The sequence below is a fragment of the Lactuca saligna genome, chromosome 1 (genome assembly GCF_052625555.1).
Source record: "Lactuca saligna cultivar CGN05327 chromosome 1, ASM5262555v1, whole genome shotgun sequence".
Classification (NCBI taxonomy): Eukaryota; Viridiplantae; Streptophyta; class Magnoliopsida; order Asterales; family Asteraceae; genus Lactuca; species Lactuca saligna.
The window spans coordinates 89,043,716-89,059,815 of record NC_136417.1 but is presented as its reverse complement, the minus strand read 5'-3'; positions in this window follow the sequence as shown (position 1 = coordinate 89,059,815).

Sequence of the window (16,100 nt, the reverse complement as noted above, 5' to 3'; positions counted from 1 at the left end):
TAAACAATGACGGTTGTAATATTACATGTGTGATGATGATGATGTTTTGTTTCAATTATATACACTGTGATGATACTACAAAAATGAAGTCACCCAAGCCCCCGGACGTTTCCGCCGTCTGGTTCGGGGGGTGTGACACTTATGATCAGCGTCTATCTTCCTTTACCCTGAAAATGAAACCCTAAGTACCTCTTATGAGTTTTGAGCTTGTAAGTGTGATTTTGGTGGTGTTTTAGTGAAATAATAAGAAGAAAAATTCTTAGTGGTTGATTGAAGGAATAGCTTAAATGTGTAGACCCAAGATTACATTCTAATTTGCAAGCTTTTTGAGGTAAAAAGCTCACACCTTCATGGTCTTATATTCTAGATCTATTTTATGATGTTATTTACGTATTTTGAGCCTTTTAAGTAAATATGAGCTTTTAATCTACTCCAGAAGCAATGGATGCTAGATCTTAGCTCCAATGAGGACTATAATTCATAAAAATGCAAACTTTCTGGATGTTATTGGTTCATGCAAGCATTAAGACCTTTATTAAGCTCTTTTTGAGCATTGAGTACCATTTGAAGCCATGTATGGGTGTAAAGTTTCCAACTTTACTTGATAAGTCACCCTTTTGGACCATATTTGAGAGTTTAACTTGAGGTTTCAATCGATTAAGTGCTTAATGGAGTGGGTTGTTAATCTGGGGAGTACGTTGGGCGTATCCAGCTGGTACGCTACAGGTACTAGCCCCGGATGGAGTACGCTAAGAGTACGAGCTAAGTACATCTCGTGTACTCAACAGATGGGCTTTTGGGCTTGAGGCTCTCGGTATTGGGCCATGATTTGGACTTTGAAGATTGGTCATGGTTGGGCCATGAGACTTCTAATTTCAAGCTTTTGCTAGTAGTTGGGATCCTTTGGATTTAGGACCATGATGGGTTTTGGGCACAATTTGAAAGATTGGGCCATATTGGGATTTAAGTTGCTACTTAAGATTTGGGGGTTGGTTTTGGGCCAGATGAGAAAAAGGGTAAAATGGTATTTTACCCTGGTTGTGGGTTAAGTAGCTTCTATTCATGGTTGGGTTGAGATCCAATTATTAATTGGGTATTATTTTGATGATGATAGCGCGAGGATCTTCCATACCAGCATACCGAGATTTCATTTGATTGTTTCAGTAGCTAGAGGTGAGTTTCCTCGCTGTATTTAGCGGGTCGCAAGCACCAATGCCGGCCTATGAGTTAAATGTTTAGTATGCTAGTTGTTTGCATCACTCTTGCATGTGATATGTGTTTATATGTTACCAGGTAAGGCTCGATCTCAGATGGGGCCCGATGACCATTCTTTATGCTATTTATCTTTGTGGTTATTGCAATTGTTATGTATTATTATGTTTATATGCTTATATGTATATCGAGCGGGTCCCGATGACTAATAGATCTGTATACCGAGTGGGGCTCGGGCGAGGACCGATGTCGGGTGGGGCACGATGACGGGCGATGCCCATTATATGTTTGATATGTATGGTATGTGGCATTTTGGGGAATTCACTAAGCTTTGTGTGCTTACGGTTTTCAATATATGTTGTCAGTTACTTCTGGTTCAAAGGGGAAGGGCCCAGGATAATTGCAGTGCACACACCACCTCGTTCTGCATTTCTTTATCACTATGATGTATTTAATACGCTCTGATTTACCGTGACTCGTATGATGATATTTTGGGATAATTGTTTTATTTATTTATAAATCGAATTTTTTAGTCTTATTTTTTGGATGTTACACGAGTATTGTTTGTCACGATGCTTCAAGTGTCCAGCGCGGTGGACACATGTTGAACAGTTGAGACACGTAGCAGCAGGACATGAAATGTGTCATTTGTTGCGACAAGATAGGCTTGTGTTTGCGATATAATTCCTCAGATTTTCGGTAAATAAACATTGTTATGTGTTCAAATGAAGGGTTGTATATATATATATATATATATATATATATATATATATATAATGAGATCATAGAGAGAGATTCTTCTTGGGATATTGATCAGAAAGCCAATGCTAGAACGTGAGGGTATGAGCTATTGACTGGGTTGAGGTATCCTCTTATTTCATTTTTACATTATCATGTTTAATAGTTAGACCCGAGTGTGTTTATGGGAATTTGTGATATGGTGCTATTACGACCTCAATGGGAAGATTAGTAGATAAATTTGTAGGGATTTGAGCATTCTAACACTCCTAAGGTGTACATGCAACCCTAGAAACCTTGGATCTATGTTTTACTATGATACATGCAAAATTGACTTTCCAAGGTTCTTAACCTATCTAGCATACCATGGGGAACTTTTAAACATAAATGCTAGAAGAAGAACATACATTTTTTAGTTTGGATTCCTTGAGAACCTTGTGAGTCTAGCACCTCAAGTGTGATGCCTCAAATGTCTTACACAACACTAAAACTCTTGGAATAGACTTGAGAGAAGTTCACTTACACCTTAAAATCGGCGAGCCCTCTATCTTGTACAAGTAGTGTTGATTTTGCTAGACTATGGGTCTTTATATAGTTGTGGCACAAGTAGGGTTACACCATGTAAACCCTAGTTGTCATGGCTTTTCATATTCCATGATCCATGGGTTTGTAACCTCCCTGGATTATCCATGGAGCACCTTATGGGTATTAGCCCAATCCATACAAACCATGGATCATTAGTCCACTATATAAGAATAGATTATTTACACAATCAACCCCATGTATTTAATTAGTCTCTTTTTGATCACTTAATTAATTCCAAATTAAGTCATTGATCAATACTAATTAAATAATATTATTAATATATTAGAACTTATAATATATTAATAATCCTTAAGTGTCCATTCTCTCATTTAGTCTATCCAAGTGTTGTAATGCCATGAAACCCAAATCGACCATGCCAACCGGGTCAAGTACATCCCAGGAATAGTTATGAACTTAGACACCTAATCCAATAGTCTCCCACTTAGATAAGTCTAATAACTATATCTGCAAGAATAACATCAGGAACCAATCAGTAATCGTAGCTCTTTCAAGGTCTTGCGAAACTGAGATGATGATGATACACCATTTAAGATAAGTGATCATATTATCCTCTATTCTAGATATCAGCCGGAAAAATACATGGAACAATGTCTTACTTATTGTCCAGTAGTTTGTTTCCCGATTTCCGATTTGTTTGACATAGAACTTAATTGAACATATCAACTTAGTTCTGACCGGGACCGGTACATGGGTCAACACAAAATCATCGAGGGGCCTAGATATCGCTTCTAATCCAAGAAGGAACAGATAAACTACGACTCATATGCTTGTTCTACTACTTGTTGAATCATACACAAAGGCACATTTTATAACATCGAGTTACCAATGCGTTTTTGTACAATCAATGTATAACCAACTCATAGGCAACAAGTCATATCTCTAGGTTTGAAGACTTATATGATATTACCATCTCACGATCACTCGAGATAAATTCCATGAAGTGATACCAATGAGTGTGGGTTGAATCCAATACTCAGAACTTATGAGCACTCATGAATGTTTCAGCAACTCGTGCTATGTCCCATACCTTGGACATTTACAATTTAGCTTCATGAAAGTCTTGATTCATATCTACCTCCAACATATGATTGACTGTGGATGGTTTGAATAACTTAGTCATTTGGGAAGAATGACCTAGTTATTCTAGAAGTCAAAACATGCAAAGTGAAACACAAGAATAATCGAATCAAATATGGTCTCAGAACTTATGAAAATAAATAGAACATCTTTTATTTATAACCATATTGGTTACACATTATTCATTGCATACAATTCCAAATTATCAACTTTATACTTGAATTAAAACAATAGTTGTCCCATGGTCCAAGCATGTACACTATGGTTTTTCCTAAACACTAGTCATGCCATACATCAAGTATGCACACTATGTTTTTCCAAACATTAGTTATGCCATACACCAAGTATACACATTAAGTTTGTCTATGATCTTTACTTTGTGAAATAGATCGATTGAACATAATTCCAATGATACTCATGTCTCAATCCTAAATCCTTATCGCAAATGCAAGAATTCCAAATTCCTGCCATTTACCTAATTTGTTAGATTCTAAACTTATATGCATTGGTCCTCTTGTAATGATTATGCATAGAGTCACAAAGACATGTCAACAGACATTACAAAGTATTCCAATGGAGATCAACTCCATGGAAATGAAGTTTCATTACTTTGAACATTCTTCTTGCATTAAGCCTAATCTTACACATATTTAATAAATAACTTCCACCTATGGGAACATTTCCATATTCCCCTTTTGACTACTACTCCTGAACAAGAGTTACCTCTTTTCAGAATATGTCAATTTGTTCCTTCAAAAATTACACTATACTTTCAACTGTCCCTGAGCAACCAATCTTTGGTAAACCTTAGATTGTCCTCGACAATTGCTTAATCAAATTAGTCATATCTAGTTCTAGTAGTTTTCCTTCTTAATGCTCTGGGCGTTTGGAAAAATTTAGAACAAATGAATATAATAGCACATGCAGTCGATCCTATATCTGAAGCATATGAGACACGATTCATAAAGACATGATACTAGACCAGTCTTTTGCTATAATATTTCTATTTCTATTTGCCAAGTTCTCATAATTCAGATTATGAAAAGGGATGGCGTAATCATAATCGAATTTTAGAAAGCAAATAATGGACCCAAATATAGAATTTCCTTATGTTGAGTCATTCCAACATAAAATTCTTATATATATATATATATATATATATATATATATATATATATATCCTTGACTAAAGAGGATTAAAATCTCAATCTAAGCTTTTAGAATTGAAATGAAGTATAATTTCCTCTCCCTTAATTATAGAAAAACAACTTTTTCCCAATTGAAAGTTTTGTTTTCTATAATTAACATTGCTAACTTGCAACACTTATCATAATTATCATGCTCCCACTAACATGAAAATTATTAGCATAACACTTATGCTTCTACTAGCTTTGACATGTACTAAAAAATTAGATGGACTTCTAAAAATTAATACTTTATTGACTTTCTTAACAAAGTTCAGACTTCTGATACGAAATGCTTTGATAAAACATTATCAAAATCATACACCTTTCCTTACATAGCACACATGTGTGTCTAAACAATTTCAGAACTATGAAAAGGGATGCCGTAATCATAGTCTCAATTGTTTAGACCTTTTCCATTCCTCACAAGTCCATGTTAGTGTGTCGGTTATCTACACACACTCCACTAACGACTTTAAGAATGCAAATATCATAATTGCTATCTACTTAAAATCTACTTAGTGAAAGTGTTTCCTCACCATCATTTTCATGAATCAGAAAGAAACCTTATTACACTTATATTTTATGGTGTATGTGACCTATCCATGTGAATTTGTTAAAACCATAATCACAAGATAAGGTTAGTGACAAATTCAAACTCATATAGGTTGAACTTGTGCAGTCTTAACTTGTTGCCACCTGGCAGTACAAGGGCCTACCATTGCTTCCAAGTTGTTATGCAACCAATTAAGAATTCTCATATGCAAATTTAACTTTAACTGGAATGGGCACATAAATAGGAATATGTCAACACGATAGGTTATAAACCTCAAGTCGTGTGCTAGTGATAAACTATAGGTTTTTCTTCTTGATTAGATCTAGAAGCTTTTCCAAGATCTTTAAGACTCCCACTGCCCTCTTGACATATAAGACTCTCTTCCAAATATTCAAGAGATAGTGAGGATTCTTTATCAAGACAAACACTTCACAAAATTGGCCTTAGTTAGTCTTTGTTTTATCCAAAACATCACAACTTACCAATTTCAAATGTACAAGAGTAGGAAACTTTTACTCTTACATTTGACAAGTGTTATTAACCTTTCTTTAAGATATGTCACTCAACTTACAGTCTTGGAGTATGACTCTAAGATTTTTTTGGAACGAAGTATGACTCATCTTCTTGATTGAACCATTTCAGCATTTCTTGATTCCTCTTTTTAACCATAGGAATGCACTAAGATGTCCTTAGAGGACCAATTGTGATATGGTTTCTTAATCATTAAGATGATCACAAAACATGATACTAAAGTACTCTCCCATCTTTTCAGATTTGAGAAAATTCTATCTTTCTGCCTAATTTGATTCTTCTCATTCGTTCTGCCATACATCGAAACTTTTCTGATGTTTCAGAATTATACTTAAACTTGTAAGTATAACCATATTTACTAAACCTTAGTAAATCATGACGAATAGTCTTATCAATCTTTTGTGGTGGACTTGACTAGTGCACAAGAATGTGTACTCGATCCCTTAGTCCTTCACTTGACTCACATATACATGTGAACAAGTAATTAGGTTAAAATTTCCAAAGATGAAGATTTTGATTCATCATACTATACAACTTGTATGATTCCATGTTTTGGTTCAATTGAAACTTGGTTGATGAGAATCTTTCCTTATTTTGTAAATTTAGACACTACCACAAATGAAAGAATCAAATTCATATTTCCAATATTGCTAGAAACATACAAACATCACTTTTCCATAAATTTCATTGCAAGGAGATATAAACTAAAGTAAAACAAAATTTTATTTATTTATAAAATGTGGAAAAACTTTTCCTTACAATGCAACATTAAATGGAAACTATGCTATTACATATTTCCTAGAAATCTATCATAACTCTCTAAGTAGTAGCTCAAGAATCCGATCTTCGAACCATGCGATTGAAATCCATCTTCACGATCAGATTCAACATACTCTTTCTTCAAGTTCCCTTCCCTTTGCTTGATCCTGCCAAACACCAAAATGTAACCGAGTCACATTTTGTATTAAGAATCATCAATAAGGAACTTAACAGAGTTAGATAGTGGACTTACTTGAAGTAGATTCAAACCATTTTTATTTTTCCTTTTCTCTTAGATCTTTCAGGTAGTTAGGGAAGTTTCGCAACTAATGCCACTTCTCTTGACAATGAAAATATATAGACTCTTTGGGAATGGTACACGGGACTATCACAGACTTAGCTTTTCCCTTTACCTTTTGGTTTACCGGTTTGACCAAGGCTGATCTTTTTCCATTGGGAAGAGAAAGCTTTTCTGGACTTCCAATGTTACCATTGTCAATGTCCATGGAAGTTTGAGAAATAGACCTTCCACCCATATTTGCTTGACCATTGCGCCACATCATTTCTGACTCAACAACAACAAGCAAATAAGATAGATCTATTAGGGTCATGTCATGATCTGTCACATAGTAGTTCTTAATGAACTCGCTATATGACTCTGAAAGTAACTGAAGAACCCAGTCAATAGCCAACTTCCTTAGGACAACGACACCCAACATTCTCAACCTATCAATGTGTGACTTCATTCCTAAGACTTGAGTGCACACAGGTCTTCCATCTTTATGTTTCATTGCTAGTAGGGCTTGAGTGACCTTGAATTTTTCAAGTCTTCAAGCTTGTGGGTCAGGGAGAATAAATGGAAGAGGTGGAGTTAGAGAAGTATGATTTCCATGAGATTTGGGAAGATCATAGTTGTCTAAACCAGACATCTACAATGGGAGATATTCAAGTTATTTGATTTTAAGTCCTTAATATAAAACCCAATATGAAATATTAAGGCTAGGACCCAACACAATATTTTATAACTTAGAAAAGGGATGTCGTAATCCAAGCTATAAAATATTTGAAGGTAGGTGAATGATGATTCACCAATTTCCACCATGAAAAACGACATAGATTATTAGGTTTTAATTGGTTTTGAAACTCCTAGATTCTTTGAGATTCATTGGACTTTTCAATGGCATGTTTCAATCTCGAGTGTGCCCTTCAGGTTTTGTGACTGAGATGCCGAGGATCACAAAACAAGGTGTGAATTAACCATGCAAATTACTTGGTACCCTTAATGTTTTCCCCTCAATCGATGTGTTGGTTAACCTCACGCGCTCCATCGATACTATGATAAACATTAAGTTACCCTTTGCCCACCTTGTTAAGTCCAGCTAGTGTGTCGGTTAACCACACGCACTCAACTAACCGACTTAAGCAAAGTGCAAAGTGTATTTCCGTGGGTTAGCACCTTATTCACATTTTCCTAAAGTAACTAAGACTGGGAATTTATAAAACATTTAGTTACTTTGTATTTATCGTTAATACTTTTAATGAAGGGATAATTCTAGTCATTGTCCTACCCATTCGGCTAACGACCTTCCACCAGTCAAGGAAGCAGTGGGTGAGAGTGGACACCCATTAAGCTGCCATTTTATAGGCAACAACCTTATACCGCCTTATAGTCCGACTTCATTAATGAGGCCTACTAACGCTAAAACGATATTTTCTTATACATATATAATTATTATTAAACTTATAATATTATAAACTATAAGGGATGAATTTTAACTTTTAAAATTCTATGGGTTGGAACTAATGTTTTTTAAAGTGACTTTACATGTTCCAAAACTTGAGGGCAAGTTTTGTAACTTTCAAAACTTTTCATCATTCATAACTTATGAGTTAAACGGTTTATTAAAATGAGAGACTTTTCATTTTATGTAACCTATGTGTTTCTTTAGTGGACTTTAAAAGGATGACTTTTGGTAATCCATAACTTGAGGATAAATTATGGATTCCATTAAAACACATAATGATCAAGAATTAAATCATGCAAGTTACAAATAATGCCTATGATCTTATAAACTCATATGTTCATGAACATGCATATCAACAACTTCAAGAATCATAAAATTAACCATATAAAACTTGAAATTTTGATAATAGCTATCAAAAATAGATTAGCATAACCATTACACCATTTAAAACAAGTTTTATAAGACCAAAACAGTTTAGGGTAATGTTTATAGTCCATTTTCAGCAGCAAAACTCGAAAATATGCATTCTAGGGCTCCTACTCATCGAGTGCACAAGCCTACTCGACGAGTAGGATGAATTTAGCCATGGACTCGTCGATTCCCCCCATGAACTCGGCGAGTTCATGCTGCAGAGTGCAGAAAAACTGAGTATTTTCACAATTTTGCATCAAGTATCAAACAAACAACCTAGGCTCTGATACCACTGTAGGGTTTTGAGCATTCTAACACTCCTAAGGTGTACACGCAACCCTAGAAACCTTGGATCTATGTTTTACTATGATATATGAAAAATTGACTTTCCAAGGTTCTTAACCTATCTAGCATACCATGGGGAACTTTTAAACATAAATGCTAGAAGAAGAACATACCTTTTGTAGTTTGGATTCCTTGAGAACCTTGTGAGCCTAGCACCTCAAGTGTGATGCCTCAAATGTCTCACACAACACTAAAACTCTTGGAATAGACTTGAGAGAAGTTCACTTACACCTCAAAATTGGCTAGCCCTCTATCTTGTACAAGTAGTGCCGATTTTGCTAGACTAGGGGTCTTTATATAGTTGTGGCACAAGTAGGGTTACACCATGTAAACCCTAATTGTCATGGTTTTTCATATTCCATGATCCATGGGTTTGTAACCTCCATGGATTATCCGTGGAGCACCTTATGGGTTTTAGCCAAGTCCATACAAACCATGGATTATTAGCCCACTATATAAGAATAGATTATTTACACAATCAACCCCATATATTTAATTAGTCTCTTTTTGATCACTTAATTAAGTCATTGATCAATACTAATTAAATAATATTATTAATATATTAGAACTTATAATATATTAATAATCCTTAAGTGTCCATTCTCTCATTTAGTCTATCCAAGTGTTGTAATGCCATGAAACCCAAATCGACCATGCCAACCGGGTCAAGTACATCCTAGAAATAGTTATGAACTTAGACACCTAATCCAAGAAAATCTTACATCGAAATAGTTAGTCTAGATGGTGAGGCTTATAAAGCTTAATTTACAAGAGTTACCTGATATGTGAGATTTAGCTAATGGCTTACGAAGTTAAGACAATAAGCAATTGTATTATAGAGTTTAATTAGTTAAGTGACATACGGTCCAGAATTTTAGTTGCTAGTACTTTGTGACAATTCTGAGGAACTTGTTATTTGTTGAATAGGTGTTAGTAAAGTGACAAGCTAAGAGGCAATGAAAGTTTGTAACCGAAGCCAGAGTTAACCTTAGTAACTAGCTAGGTGAATAACTATAGTTTAACACCTAATGTTGTTTATGTGTGCTATTACACAATATATTGTGATATTATTATGTTGTGCATATATTGTAGTATGGTGAAATAAGTTCATGTGATAGTTGATATAAGAAGTAGATGTTGAGCGTGGCGTATTACTTTGGACGAAGTATATCCAAAGGTGTATATTATAGTAGAGGTGAATCATTAGTTTTCCTTAAAGATATTACATGGCAATAACCAAATAGGTGTAAAAATACTAATAGGTCTCATAAGTAGTCATGAGACAATAACCAATTGATGTGATTTAATTAGTATATTTGATGTGGTGTACGTTGTTGGTGATAGGTCAATTTATATATGATGTTATATGTTGTTATGTTGTTGTAGTTGTTATTTACTAAGCCTTATGGATAATAGTCTTTGTTGTTGTGTTTCAGGTTAGGTTGTTGTAGCGCCCGACTCGGATCAATAACTTGATGATAATATGATTCTTGGTGATAACTTCTTGTATTCCAATATGCTAGTGTATACCAAAGTGTTTTATAAAGTTTTAAATAGATAAAATTTAGGGTGTACTTAGTATAATAATCTGGGTGCTACAACATTATATATGATAAGAGCTTTGAGGGATGTAGTAAACTCAACAGTTGAAGATATATAGACTTTTACTCCATGACATAGAAGGCTTGGTCACATGAGTAAGAAACGAATAGCTTAAACCAGGAACTTTAGGTATACCCAAAAGATTCACTAAAGTAAGAAATCCTTTGATTCTATATGTTCCATCAGCAAATTATATGTTGCCAACTCACAACCGAGATCCAGATACTTATTTTGAAGCCAAGAGCATGCAAGATTCAATATGATGGAAGAAGGATATAGGGGATGGACTATGCTCACTTGATAAGAACAAGATTTGGTCTCTTGCTAAGTAATCAATGAAGAAGAATGCACTAGAGAGTAATTGGGTGTTCATGGTCAAAGAAAATACTGATATAAACAAACGATATAAGGTTGAATTGATGATGAAGGGTTTCTAACATAACGAGGGGAAATCAAAATGAAATATTATCCCTAGCTATGAAGATGACCATAATCAGAATGGTCTTTGGTATTATCGTTACAGGAGATTTTCATCTAGAGAACTTTTACATGAAAACTACTTTCCTGCATGATATGACCTTGATGAAGATATCTACATGGAACAACCAAAAGGTTTTCGGATATCTAAGAAAGAAAACTTGGTGTGTAAGTTAAAGAAAAGATTGTACAGATAGAAGCTAGAGCCAAGGCAGTGGTGCTTGAGGTTTGATGATTTCATGAAAGGAATGGGTATATGAGATGTGATAGGGATTACTATTATTACCTTTAGAAGTTTAATTCCTCTTACATCAGGATCTTTCTCAATGTTGATGAAATATTGGTTTTAGATCCTAACATGCATGAGATCAGTAGGTTAAAGACACATCTGTCCATAAATTTCTAGATGAACTTAAGGGTTGAAAATCAAATTCTTGGCATGATTGTATTTAGAGACAAATTTTCATGTACTCTAACACTTTCACATAAAAAGTATATTCAAAATGTTTTATAGCTGTTCAACTTGGTCAATACTAAGTCCATAAGTATACCTCATAAGATTCATTTGAAACTCTCCAACAGTTAATTGCCAAAGATGGAAAAGAGAAAATTGGAATGGAGACGGTTCCTTATTCGTCTATAGATGGTAGCTAGATGTATGCAATGGTGTGTATGAGACAAAATATTTCTCACACACAGATTCGTCACCAAATTGAAGTTCAATTGAAGAAAATAACATTAGGAATGAGTCAATTAGCTACTTTACTACTTGAAGGGAACTTTAGAAGTCTCCTTATGTTTCCGAAGGTAGAATATCATCCTGAAATGGTTCGTTATGCTGACCTGGGGGTAGTGTAGACTCTCTAAAATATACTAACTCTATCTAACTAACATCCTTTATATATAGGAAGACAAGGGAGTCGGTTAGGGCCTGACTAAAGAGGTCGTGACAACTAATTTAAGACAGTATGACAAAACTAATTAACCAAAGTTGCGAAGCCTAGAATAATATTTATGATATAGTAACACATGAATTCAAACATGTAAGTCGCATAACTAAATCGAAGACATAAAGATACAAAATTGTCAAACCTTTTGCATACAAACTCAACAAAAATATTACAATATGCATGTCACACCTAGTTTTAGGATGTTTCTAATATCGAGATAGTGGGTCGTAGATGGATCGAGTAAGGGTCTTAGGATTCAAGGGAATAGAGTTTAGACCCTATCGGATATTGATAATGTTGGATTAAGTGATTAAAGCCCTCGAATTATGATTTGAAGCAAAAGGGTAAAATGGGAAAAGTAATATTGTGGGTTTCTTTCATGGATTTTGATTTTAGTTCGGCATGTATTAATGTTGGGGTACAAAGTTCTTCATGTATGACTTTGTAAATGGTTTGAATTTTGTAGACCCATTTGCATGTGGTATATTAGCCTTTTGACTAATGAGTTACAGAGTGAGAGAGAGAGACATGTAAACACCTCTTTATAAGGTGGGTTCATACCACTTGTAGAGGTGTGCTTGAGAGATGTAGTTCATAGTGATTAGTGAGTGAGATATTTATGAAGTTCTAGACTAGATCCCTTTTGTACTCATTTACTATGATCGAATATATCTTTTAGCACCCAAATGACCATGTTCATTGTGCAAAATTTAATTCTACATGCCAAACCATGTTCTTATGTCACTACAATTGGTATCAGAGCGGGTCCTTAAGATCAAGGTGATTCTTGAAGAACGATTCTCGGTTTGGCAACTTTTGTCACAATTGAAGCAATTTTTGATGAGTCTCTCTCTCTATGATCTCTCTTAATCCCATTGAATCGTGTGTTTCGTTTTTGAATTGTGATCATTTAACTCATTGGATCAAATTTTCTTTGAAAAACCCATTTGTTGTGATCCAATTTTTGTTCGTTGATCATGTCCAAATCTAATCCTATTTGTTGTTTGATATGATTTTCAAATAGCAATTGTTCATTTGAATCGAGTTTTAAGTCCAAAAATTCATTGTAACTCAATCAATTTTATTTTCTCGAAATCTACTGTTCATCTAGTTCAAATAGAAGCCCAATTCTTATTATTCATAACTGTTCATCGGATAATCATGAGCCCAAAACTTCTTTTGATACAATATCCGAAAATGCTGAGCCCAATACATCTCATAAATCATTCAAGTGTAAGTCATTGTTAATCGTTTTCTTTTCTTACGCACTCAATGGCCTGACTCATGGTTTCTTCATCTTTTGATCATACCTTCGTTTTCTTTTCTTTACATCTTAACTTCGATTGGATTTGATTGTTGAGTTAGAGTTGTAAATCGATTTTATCACATTTTAAAATCTCTTTTGTTCAAGTCTCAATCTGTTAATCGAAAATTGATTATTTGGTCTTATCAATTTTGGTCAAGAACTCATGAAGGAGGCTTAGAACATGTGATAAAACACGTTTTTGATCAGAAATTTGGTGTTGGATACTTCGATTTCGTGTTTATTTGCACTTGATTTTGAAAAGTCAGAGTGAAGAAAAAGTCAAATTGTGTTATAATCTACAGGAAGGATCGACTTTGAAGGATTAATTGAGTTTAGATATCGAATGGTTTGATTAGAAAAGGTTGACTGATGAGGATCGCTAGTTCCAATCGGTATCTACTCAAAAATCGGCGATTTAGTTTATTTTTGAGTTGTTATTGATGTCGATCACTTGGGTTTCACAGTTGAAGTCGAGGATTAAGGGTTGATAATTGATTTTGAAGGCTTGATATCGAATTTTTTTTGGTTTGATAGCGATAGACTAGAATTTGATTTCAATGTTTCAAAGGGATTAAAGAACGAATAGTTGGAGTCGCTGTGAAAAATTTGATCTCGGTGTTTCGTTAAGATGATGATGTTGGAATCGATGGTCTCAATTAACGAATTCCTTGGAATTTGAGTTTAATAGCAAAAGAACGAATTGTGGATGGTTTGATTACGAACTGCGATTGGTTTGATTTCGTGAATTGAAAAGGCAAAGAATTGGGTTGAGAAAATTGAACGAAACATTGTTGTCGATGATTTTGAGAAGCTTGTGTTAACGAAGATTTTGATTCAGTGAGTTACAAATGGTTCAGACTTGATTCAAAGGCTTCGATATGCTTCATTTTCGTGAGTTTTCTCATTATACTTTGTATTGCCATATGTATCCTTGTGTTTAGGATTTTTGTATGTTGTAGTGATCGGTTAGATTAGTAGATCTATTATGATTACATGTATGGCTGGCTGTTGTCTGTTTGCCTATTTATGTACATATGTCAACATATTGTGGTTGGTTGGGTTGAGGTATTTTGTGGGAACTCACTAAGATTTGGCTTGTAGTTGTTGATTCAAATGTTTTCGAAGTACTTATCGGATTGCGAAGGCGAAACTGTACATACGCATAACAACGATTTCATGATTCAAGATACCACATTCTTTTCCTTATATCTCTGATTTTGAATTATGGTTTATGAAAAATGGTTTGACTATTAATGTAACTTTATAAAAATGGTTGTTTATTCTATTTCAAAAATGAAAAGTTTTATTCTGGAATTTAGGACGTTACAATGCATGACCTAACATATGCCAGTGATACAAAAGAGTGTTTCTATCTCAACCATCGAAGAAGAATATATGGCCATAGCATAAACTAGCAATGAGCTTATTTGATTGAAGAACTTTTTATCAGAGTTTGGCTAGAATCAAGAAGATCATGTTCTGTCCATGATAACCATACAGTTCACCCGACGAAGAATCCAATGTTCCATAATAGGACGAAACACATAAAGATGAGGTACGATTTTATCTGAAAACTGATATTTGAAAGTACGGTAAACTTGAAGAAAATACATGGTGCGACGAATCTTGTAGATATATATTCTTCGTAATGGTAACATTATGGAAGTTGAGATTATATATAGCTTGGACTGGCCTTCCAATGCAAATTATAGAGGATTTGGGTTACAACTTCGATGAAATAAGAGGCTTTCTTTTAGCCTCCAAGTGGAAGATTATTGAGATGTAGAATCTAATTATGAAGGATGAAGCATTACAAATAAAATGGCCTAGGGTTCATCATACAACACAGTCTTGCCTTCGTCCTATAACGTAGTCTTGGCTTCATCTTACAACAAAGTGCAAAGTTGGGCTCAATGAATGTTGGAGATATTCAGAAGAAGTGAATACCAAAGATGTGTAGTCTCAGTTAGAATTTCTGAAGCACGATATTTGGTTAGGTATTCTTAGACGCTTCAATGTGAAGCGACAACAAAATAGTTCTTGTCATGTGTATTGGTGTCCGTAAAATATTAGAGAACAAGTATTTGACTTTATGCCATCCTATCAAATGCCTATTGATCCAAACCCTAATTTTATGTCAACGATATTGTAAATACATCTCATTTTTCGTAACCCTACGATGGTATAAGTGATATACGATAATCATGAATGTGTCGATAATGTGCATAGTAAACACATAAATATTGTATAACATTTGATATCAGTAAAGAATCTATTTGGTTTTTGTGTCGACATAGTTTCATCACACATATCAAATGAACCATGTTAGATCACCGTGTGTTCTTTTTTAATCTTCTTAGCATGACCATATGTTATTGTCCTTGTGTTTGTCGATGTTGCATCTCAATACGCAACACATACCACCAAAGTGATTGTTCCAAAAGTCACAGGAATTTATTAGAATATCTTTTCAATATATACAGTATGTTTGAAAAAAAAATAGTTGGTAGCTAGATGCTAGATGATGGAAGATATAACTTTTATATCTGTAATTGAATAAATAGTTGTAAACTTATAAAAATGTAAAATTACATTAAACTT